Here is a 10,568-nt window from a genome sequence, read left to right as displayed (position 1 = left end):
GCAACAGTCTGCCTAAAAGTCAAGTGACCAAGGGAAGGATCATCAGAGAAGCTCTCTGCACATATGGGCTTGCTAGGGACCATGTGAACAATGGCAGCATCACCAGATTTCAATGACAAAGAATGACAGTAGATTTACAGCTCAGCAAACTTGCCGGCAATGTCAGCAGTATGGCAATCCAGCACAGGCACATTGCTAGCATTGACCTGTCCTGGGCAGTTTCATACAATGTCTTGTGCAGTGAATACACCAGCTTCCAATGGTGGGTCATTCTTGCTATCACCAGCAACTTTACCCTAATAAAATGAAAATGTAATTTACGTTGAAACCAATGTTTGCACTGGGCAAAGCATCGCTCAAAGCTTCATGGTGCATTTCCGCAGACTTGACTTCAGTTGTTACATTGATTAGAGCAGAGGTAACTAGTAACCACCATACCTGGCTTAAGGTCCCCAGTTTCAACAAGACTGGTACTATACCAATGCCACCAATCCAATATTGTGCTTGTCCTGCAGAGGCAGATGAAGAGGCTTTTTAGTACGGGGCTTTCCCACTTTGAGGATTTCAACCAGAGATGGGCGCCAACGCAATGGTATCTGGGTTGTAACCAATTTTTTTGATGTATGTGCTGACTCCCTTTACAATTTTCTTGTATCTCTTGTGGCTGTATGGTGTTTCACTGGAATACATTTTGTTAATACCAACAATAAGTTGCTTCACAATCATGGCGTAGACCAGAAGAGTATGTTTATGACTGTCCATTCTTTGTTTCCAGCCTCAAACTCACCAACACTGGGAGCAACAATAAGCACAGCTCAGTCAGCCTGTGAAGTGCCAGTGATCATGTTGTTGATGAGGTCTCTGTGACCAGGCATCCATAATTCAGCCATAGGACTTACTGGCCCTAAATTTCCACTGGGAAATGTTGATGGCAATACCACGTTCAAGCTCAGTCTTCAGTTTGTCCAAGGCCCAAGCATTTTTGAAGGAGTCCTTTCCCATCTCAGCAGCTTCCTTCTTGAATTTTTCAAGGATATGCTTGTCAATCCCACCACATTTGTAGACAAGATGTCCAGTTTATGTGGACTTGCCAGAACCTACAAGTTTGAACACAACAATGTTCATGTGTGTCCTTTTCTTTCCCATTGTGGAGTTTTAGATGTTGGGGGTGAACACCTTGTAAGTCCGCTGCAGTCTGGTGAGGAAGAGCTTACCACATGTTTTTAACACCCATCAAAAGCAAGCCTAAATTTGCCCTTAGTTTGCAGGGTTAAATAGGAGAATATAGCAAGGGGGCAAAGACTGTACCTGAACACCTCCATATTTAGTAAGGGCGTGCAGTTACCACCTAGGTACACCAGTGATATTGCCTGAGTGCATGCAAGTAGAGCCATATTAGTTAAGGGTGATGATAGAAATCACCATTGAACTTGCTCAGGGTGCACAACAACCGGTTGGGGGGAAGGGACCATCATGCACAAAATTACATTAGATGGATTTATTATTATTATGTTTTTTATTGTGACTGTTGTTGTTTAAAGAAAGCCGAAAAGCTGCATGAATAATGATGCACTCGCAGTTGGTGTTCTGGTTGAAAAAGTGACTCTGCCTAGCCGCTGGGAAATAAAACATGAAGAAAAAAAAAATTCTCCCGTTAGGCGAAAGTAAAATGAAAAAAAGGAGGAAAAAAATGCATATATATTTTCAGAGAAGTATCTAGTTTTTTTTTCCTATAAGCAAAAGATGATTTTTTAGGAAGTGTCTGAGACATCATAAAGGGAAATCATCCTCGGAGGTGTCTATAATGAATCTCCGGGTTTTCCGGCAGTCGGCACGGATCTCTGCTTTGTGCCCGCTGTCCTCCGCATCACGTTTTCGTCTCTCTATAAGTTCGGGTTTGGTGGTTGATGGATTGCTGTCTAGCGGCGAATGATGAATAGCCGGAGTGGGGTGCAGCCATCTCTGAAGTGTGAGCGCCTGACAGCCCCCATAAATCATCGCTCGCAGACATCGTACGCTTGTCCCACGTCCCACCCAACACATTAACGCCAAGCAAATCACCTGAAATTAGAATTGCATGTTTTCCTTCTTGCAGAATAAAGTGACTTACACACTTTTTTTTGTTATTTTTTTTAAAAGTAAACTAGGAAAACAGAATCCATTGCATATCTTTGTGTGTAATCTTTTTCCCTTGTTTATGCAATTTGTATTTGTTTTTTATTTCCTTTTAGTATTATCACTTTTTTTTAATTTATTTTGTTTTCTATTCTATAAAGCGACTTTTTATATAAATACCTGTAAAAAAAATCCTTAGGCAAGTAAACACTGTGATATCTTCATTATCTGCTCCTTTAGCCCTTGTACACACGTTCGGAGATCCCGACGGAATGTTTCCTATTGGACCGTTTTGTCGGATATTCTGACTGTGTGTGGTCTGCATCGGACTGTTTCCGTCGGAATATCCAACGGACCAACTTTTCCAACTTGCCGGACATACTCCGATCATGTGTAGCCTACTCCGACGGACAAAGTGCCACGCATGCTCAGATCAAATTCCTAGACCAAAGCTATTGGCTACTAGCCTGAACGTAGTCCTGTCATAACAAAATAACGTCATCACGTTATGTACAATCGGATTTTCCGACAACTGAGTCTGACCGTGTGTATGCAACATCACTTCCAGACCTCTTCCGGAATAAATCCGTCGGAATTAATCCGACGGATTTGGTTGCCGGAATCTCCGACCGTGTGTACGGGGGCTTAGATGTCCCAAGCACTCTTGTTCTCACCCCAAAATATGTTTCAGCCCTGGTTCACATTGATGCCACTTTGAAATCGCACTTCTTCACTTGAAGTAGCAAGGTCAGCGCAATTTCAGGTGCTACTTGATAGACATCTGTGTGGCTTCATGCACAGATGTCTATTGAAGTCGTACCTGAAAATCGGCAAAAGTAGTGCAGGAACTACTTTTGCAAATCGTTGTGGCGCCGCAAAATTGGTGTAGCACCGTTTGGAAGACTCGCACCGAGTGTCATTGCCTCCAATATAGAAAGAAAGAAGATGTGAAGGGGTGAGTGGCACTACCTATATGTCAAATAGTGCTCTACCAAATCACTCTATAGTGACTGAGTGTTATTGTGAAATAAATTATAACAAAACAGTTACCATAAAGATGATACTCTAATAGTTATCACACCTCACCTACCCCAGTAGGTAAGTACTAAAACCCTCTAGGTGTGGATACCAATCCTACACAGGAGCAGTTATCACCAAAAATATAATGGCTTACAAATTAGGCTGCGACTTGTCATGGGATTTGATCTCTCAATCGCATGACAAATCGCTCCAATGTGAATTTTTTGTTTTGAAAATTCTGTTTTATTGAGTTATAAAGGTATATTGTACAAACAGCAGTACAAAACAAAATGAAACAAAAAATATTTACACACTCATAGGTCTCTTTACACCTGTTCAATAGCTTGGTAACACAAATTTCTAATCAGCCAATTACATGGCAGCAACTCAATGCATTTATGTAACAAGATGTGGTGAAGACGACTTGCTGAAGTTCAAACCGAGCATCAGAATGGGGAAGAAAGGGGATTTAAGTGACTTTGAACGAGGCATGGTTGCTGGTGCCAGATGTCTGAGTATTTCAAAAACTGCTGATCTACTGGGATTTTCACACACAACCATCTCTCGGGTTTACAGAGAATAGTCTGAAAAAGAGAAAATATCCAGTAAATGGCAGCTGTGTAGACGAAAATGCCTTGTTGATGTAAGAGGTCAGAGGAGAATGGGTAGACTGGTTTGAGATGAAAGAAAGGCAACAGTAACTCAAATAACTACTTGTTACAACCAAGGTATGCAAAATACCATCTCTGAACGCACAGCACAACGAACCTTGAAGCAAATGGGCTACAGCAGCAGAAGACCACACTGGGTGCCACTTCTGTCAGCTAAGAACAGGAAACTGAGGCTACAGTTTGCACAGGAGCACCAAAGTTGGACAACAGAAGATGAGATAAACATTGCTTGGTCTGGCGAGTCTTGATTTCAGCTGCAACATTCAGATGGTAGGGTCAGAATTTGGCTCCATTCTGCCTTGTATCAATAGTTCAGGCTGGTGGTGGTGTAATGGTGTGAGGGAAATTTTCCTGGCACACGGGCCCCTTAGTACCAGTTGAGCATCGTTAAAATGTATTGTTGTCGACCATGCCCATCATTTAGAAGTTCATTGTACCCATCTTCCGAAGGCTCCTTCCAGCAGGATAATGCACCATGTCACAAAGCTCAGATCATCTCACCACTGGTTTCTTGAAAATGACAATGAGTTGACTGTACTCCACTGGCCTCCACAGTCACCAGATCTCAATCCAATAGAGCATCTTTGGAATGTGGTGGAAATCTGCAGCAATTGCATGATGCTATGCTGAGAAATGTTTCCAACACCTTATTGAATCTATGCCATGAAAAATGTAGGCAAAAGGGGGTCCAACCCCGTACTAGCAAGGTGCACCTATTAATAAAGTGGCCAGTGAATGCATAGAAACAGTCAAAAACTACCCCCCCCCAGGAGGCAACAATAATGGCCCCCAAACACCCCCCCATCTCTCTCTGTGGAATAGCAGACTCCCCATATCTTAGGATACAATATATGATAAGAGATTGTGTACACCAGGTGAGGACATAAAGTCAAAAATTAAGAATTATGCCTCCAAAAGGCAACCCAGGCAACTGGAGATAGGGTGGAACAGCTCAACAGCACAATCCAGGGCAGCGCAAGCAAGGAAGTATAATAATAAACAAACCCACCATGGCTGACTGGTCTTGTCTAAAAAACAACTCTATTCCCAGAATAGAGGGGAATTAATGCAGTCACCGAAATCCAGCTGCCACATACCGTCTCAAACTTCCTAGGACATCCCTGATGTAAATAGTGAGCTTTGTAAAATGGGAGAGCCTTATTCACCAATTCCTTCCAATTGCTCAGAACAGGAGCCACCGGACATTTCCATTGGAGGAGGATTGCCGGGCATAAAAAATAAATATGCTCAACATTGTCCTGTGGGCTACTGTATTCGCTAGACCTTCTGTCAAACCAAAAGGTATCATACCTGAATGGTTAACAAAACTGGCAAGGTTGTGTGACTTGTGATATTTTGTGTAACCTCTTGCAAAAAACACTGAATGATGGGGCAAAGCTGTGATACCCGGAAGACACGCCGAGGGAACATGTTACAGAACAGATATCGAGGCCTCGTTCTAAGGTAAGTATTTCATAATGAGCTAGTTTGCGGTGCATACTAGCTCATTATGCCTTTTCCCTTGCAGGTCAGAAAAAATAAAATAAAAAAATCTGCGGGTTTACTACCGCTTTAAAAAACTTTCAAGAGAGGGGGGCTGAATTACCAGAGCCAAACTGTGAAACAAAGGTGTGTCTCAACTGCAGATATCGAAATAGGTACCTTTTTGGCAGGGAAAAATTGTCCTTAAGCTGATCAAATGTCAACATCTCATTTCAACAAAAAATGATGTCCCCTGAAGTCCACCAAAGCTCAAGATCAAAGACTCTGCTAGCCTGACCTTTGTGAAGCCTGCCTGGGGATCCCACTACCTGAACAGCAACATTTACAATGACATGTAACCAAAAAGGTTTGGGAACTACCCTGTTCCTTAAACCCACAGCAGGAAATAACAAACTGAGAGCAAATAGTGGACACCCCACAAGCCTTTTAAAATCCATCTTGTATGGACAATATTTGCATATTAAAACGCAATTGTTCATCACGGAAAGACTGTCAGAACAGATTACTTGCCCAAGGCTACTCCAAAAAAAAAAACCCTCAAAAAAGCATATCAAAGAGCCAACGCAAATAGGGAGGACCTTATTTTTCAGAAAACTAAAAGTAGTAAAGATGACACCAAAAATATGACCAAATGAATATGACCAAACATTTCAAAGGGCCAGTTTATTGTCCTTGAGACTTTAGGAGGGCCATATTGTGGCCAGCAGGGGCAGAAAATGTCATGGGCTCAGCATTAATGAGTGATTTCTATGTATTTGTATTAAATGTTCTCAATTATGGTTGAAATATGATGTTAAAATGTTATATATTGACAAACAACTGTAAACAATCAGATGCCACCCTCCTTTAGTATGGCAAAGTGTTGTTTTAGCCCTTGAGCTGGCTTTTTTCTCTTTGTAAATGCCTCTTCATCATAATAGTACTACCCCACACCTGCACTGACTCTGGCCAACATGTGATCTGTGCTGTGGGGATTGTTTTCACACAGCCATTACCAATTCCATTCTCTCCCACACTATTGCCATCTCAAGCTGCTATGGGCGCATGCGCAGTAGCACTAACCATCCGGCAGCACAGATATGTTTCTCTTTGGGACTGTAATACGGACGCGCCATGATCCTGCCCTGGCTGCACATATGCAGTGGCCTGTAGGCAGGGTAGTGATGTCTAGACGTGATGTGCAGGGACTGATGTCTTAATGGGTGGCGCTCGGTCGCCCATAGCCTATGTATAAAACCAGAGGAGGGGCAAGTGATAGCAGTCACTCTCACTGCAAGATGGAGGCAGTGACACGAGTCTCCCTGTCTCTCTGCTCCTCACTGTTTAACCATCCTCCCTATCCAGTGAACAACCTGTTGTGGATTAGCACCAAGAGATATGAACTAATTTACCCTTATAGGGACTTACATGGTGGAATTTTTTTGTGTATCTTCTGTATAGTTTATATTAGTTAGTGAGAGTTCTGACTTGGCTGGCAGTCTGCACCATGTGTATACTCATCTTTATATGGCCCATGGTTATAGTTCTCTGCTTGGGGAGTAGGGATGCAGTTGGGATGTTTTTTAGGGCCCCTTACTAACAAATCTGACAACTTTGTGCGACCGCGTGTATGCAAAACATGTTTGGGACAAAATCCGTCGGAAAAAATCAGACGGATTTTGTCGTCAGAATGTCTGACCATGTGTATGGGGCATTATAGATTACTGCTCTTTTCAACATTACTGTGATTATACCTGATTATGGTGGACCCAGAATACATTCATATGGACTACTCCATACACTGGGGGAGATGGCGACAGCTGATTGTAAAAATTATCTTTGTTACTTCTATTTACACATATTCAGGTATGTATCTATACCCTGTCCAGGGATGTTAAACCAGATTAACCCCTTCAGATCCGCTCTATAGCCGAATGATGGCTACAGTGCGGATCTGCTTTGCCAGGAGGCCATCAATAGACGTCCTTCCCTTTGGGCGTGTGCGGCGCGTGCTATGATCTCCCAAGTCAATGGACTTTGGGTGATCACAGATCGAAGTAAGGGGTTGATCCCGGTCCCTTAACACATGATCAACTGTCAGCCAATGACAGCTGATCACATGATGTAAACAGAAAATCGGTAATCGTTTTTTTTTCTTCTCACGCTAACAGCGTGAGGAGAAAAAAAAAGCCGATCACTGGCTTCTGTTGAAGGGACAACGATCCGGAAGAGGAAGAGGCAAAACTGCCCACCAGTACCGCCTGATAGTGCCACGAATCAGTTCCCACCAGTACATAAATGCCAGCAACCAGTGCCACCTATCAATGCCCACGAGTGCCACCTATCAATGTCCACCAGTTGTGCCCATCAGTGCCACCTAGCAGTACTGCCTATCAGTGTCACCTACCAGTGCCCATCACTGCCATTTATCAGTGCCCATCACTGCCACCCATCAGTCCCCCCAATCAATGCCCTTTAGTGCCGCCCATCAGTGCCCACCAATGCCACCAATTAGTGCCCATCAGTGCCGCCCATTAGTGCCTATCAGTGCCGCCTTATCAGTGCCCATCAGTGCCGCCTTATCAGTGCCCTTCGGTGTAGCCTCATTAGCGTACATCTATGAAGGAGAAAAATTACCTGTTTGCAAAATGTATTACAGATTGTTGCTATATTTTGAGTATACAGAAGAATTCACAGAGCAAAGGTGTCCAGCAGAGTAAGTATCTGTATTTCATTTCACTATTCTGACACTTGTAAATACATATACAAAAAGAAGGGGCACATGAAATCATTGGCAGGATATGGACACATGGCCGCACTCATTTTCACTTACCCTTTATTCCCACCTACATATCCTGTGAAGAACATATTTCCTGTCCCTGGGTGGCCATGCTCACTCCTTCACTGTATCTATGGAAAGGCTCATCACCATCACCCAGGCTGGACCAGCTATAAGCATATATTGATTGGTTTGCGCAAAGTTATAGCGTCTACAAAATAGGGGATAGTTTTATGGCATTTTGAATATCAATTTTTTTTTTTTTATCCAATTCCCTGGTAATTATGCGATCCTATACCCCCACTGTTCAACCCTGGTGGATCTGACTTCTACCGGGAAGTGGCTGTAGTTGGCTGTTTTTTTATGGCCGGATCCTGTGCAGGGAATAACGCCAAGATTGTCCATAAAGGGATCTGAATTCTCAAATTGGATGAAACTATAGATGCATGCGGTGCCTTTGAAGAAGCAGAATCTACATATCCAAGCATCTTGTTATTTCTTGTATCCAGTATCACCTATGGTCTATATACAATGATGATTATGTGATGTTTTATGCTATTATGCGATAATAAATTTAATACTTTCTTAAACAAAACTTTAGTATCTGCGTGTTTACTTGGTAACAGACGTTGATGTCTCCATTAAAGATCCCATTTTCTTAGAGGAAGCATTGACTCCCTATACTATCTAAAACTATAACAGAATGTTTTGGATCTACATATACTTTAAGAAAATTGTGTGCAGGGAGGGACGCTGCCAAACATGGAGATCTAGAACAGCCATCCTCAACCAGGGTTCCATGGAACCCTGGGGTTCCTCCAGAGGTTGCTAGGAGTTCCTTGAGCTGTGGCTGATGAACCACCTATTTGATGATGTCTACAGAGTTCAAGGTTCAGCACCACTTAGCAAAGCCAGCAGCATGACACCAAATATTTTTTTAGCTGTGTTTAAAACTTGCCGACTGGCTCCTGTACATACATGTCGGCACTTTGAAGATGGATATCTCAGAAACGGCAGCAGCACCACATCCGAGGTATCCATCTCTTCAGGAGCCAGTCGTGTTTACAATAATGGTGGTCTCTGCTGCGGATTTGCTGCAAGATCACCGTTATCTCTGGCGGGGGAGGTGACACCCCCCTCCCGCCACTCTCCCACGCCCTCCACCGCTTTCCGGGACCTTTCTGTGGCTGGGTATGGAGACAAGTGAGGGGAAGATGGCCCCCACCCATCTCCATACTATAGCAGGGCAGAAGTGGCGTCAAAACGTCACTTCTGCCCATATGTCTTAAAGGTTCATTTTTTCAATGTAACTTTTTCAAATAACAATTTTTTTTTTATTGCATTTTAGTCCAAATATGAGATCTGAGGACTTTTTGACCCCAGATCTCATATTTAAAAGGACCTGTCATGCTTTTTTCTATTACAAGGGATGTTTACAAAAAACTCAAAACATACAACCTGTACAATTTTTTAAACTTTGCCTATGAAGATTTTTAAGGGTAAACGTATGATGCCATTCCACGGGCGGGCGCAATTTTGAAGCGTGACATGTTGGGTATCAATTTACTTGGCGTAACATTATCTTTCACAATACAAAAAAAAATTGTGCTAACTTTACTGTTGCCTTATTTTTTTATTCAAAAATTAGATTTTTTTTCAAAAAAAGTTTGCTTGTATGACCACTGCGCAAATATCATTTGAAAAAAGTATTGCAATGACGCCATTTTATTCTCTAGCATGTTAGAACAAAAAAGCAATATATAATGTTTGGGGGTTCTAAACAGAAGAGAGTGGAATAGGAGAAACAGCAGGAGGAGGAAGACAAGAAGAAAGTGAGGGAAGCACAGGTAAGGGATGAGGAGCGGAGGGAAGAAGAGAGGAAAGAGCGAGAAGAGGAACAAAAAAGGAGGGAAAACATTCTAACCCGCAACGCGAGAATGCAGCAGAAGAGAATGGAAGAGGAGAAACAGTGGGAGGAGGAAGACAAGAAGAAAGTGAGGGAAGCACAGGTAAGGGATGAGGAGCGGAGGGGAAATGAGAAGAGAGAGCAAGAAAAGTCACAAAAAAGGAGGGACAGAATGGGCACAGTGAGGCTGTAATTGATGGGGGTTCAGTATTTTTCAGTTTGTTTGCGCCCCCCCCCCAAAAAAAAATTTGAGCACCAGCTGCCACTGAGTACAAGTCAGGGTTAGGTTATAAAAAATATCCAAATCTCTGACGATCCCTAGGAGCACCATCAAATCTATCTATAACCAAATGGAAAGAACATGGCACAACAGCAAACCTGCCAAGAGAGGGCCGCACACCAAAACTCACAGACCGGGCAAAGAGGGCATTAAATAGAGAGGCAGCACAGAGACCAAGGGTAACCCTGGAGGATCTGCAGAGTTCCACAGCAGAGACTGGAGTATCTGTACATAGGACGACAATAAGCCGTATGCTCCATAGAGTTAGGCGCAGAGTGGCCAGAAGAAAGTCATTACTTTCAGCAAAAAACAAAA

At 42.9% G+C, this 10,568-nt stretch overlaps 1 pseudogene; it reads right to left on the bottom strand.

Annotated features, from left to right (window-relative positions):
* Positions 1 to 564: 564 nt before the first annotated feature.
* On the bottom strand, positions 565 to 1,146 carry LOC143933004 (elongation factor 1-alpha, somatic form pseudogene; annotated as a pseudogene).
* Positions 1,147 to 10,568: the final 9,422 nt, after the last annotated feature.

Source organism: Lithobates pipiens, unplaced genomic scaffold, assembly GCF_037356315.1.
Source record: "Lithobates pipiens isolate NorthernLeopardFrog02 unplaced genomic scaffold, aLitPip1_a1.2 Scaffold_27, whole genome shotgun sequence".
NCBI classification, from domain to species: Eukaryota; Metazoa; Chordata; class Amphibia; order Anura; family Ranidae; genus Lithobates; species Lithobates pipiens.
The sequence above is the reverse complement of the archived record's forward strand: the minus strand, read 5'-3'. Positions and strand labels throughout refer to the sequence as shown.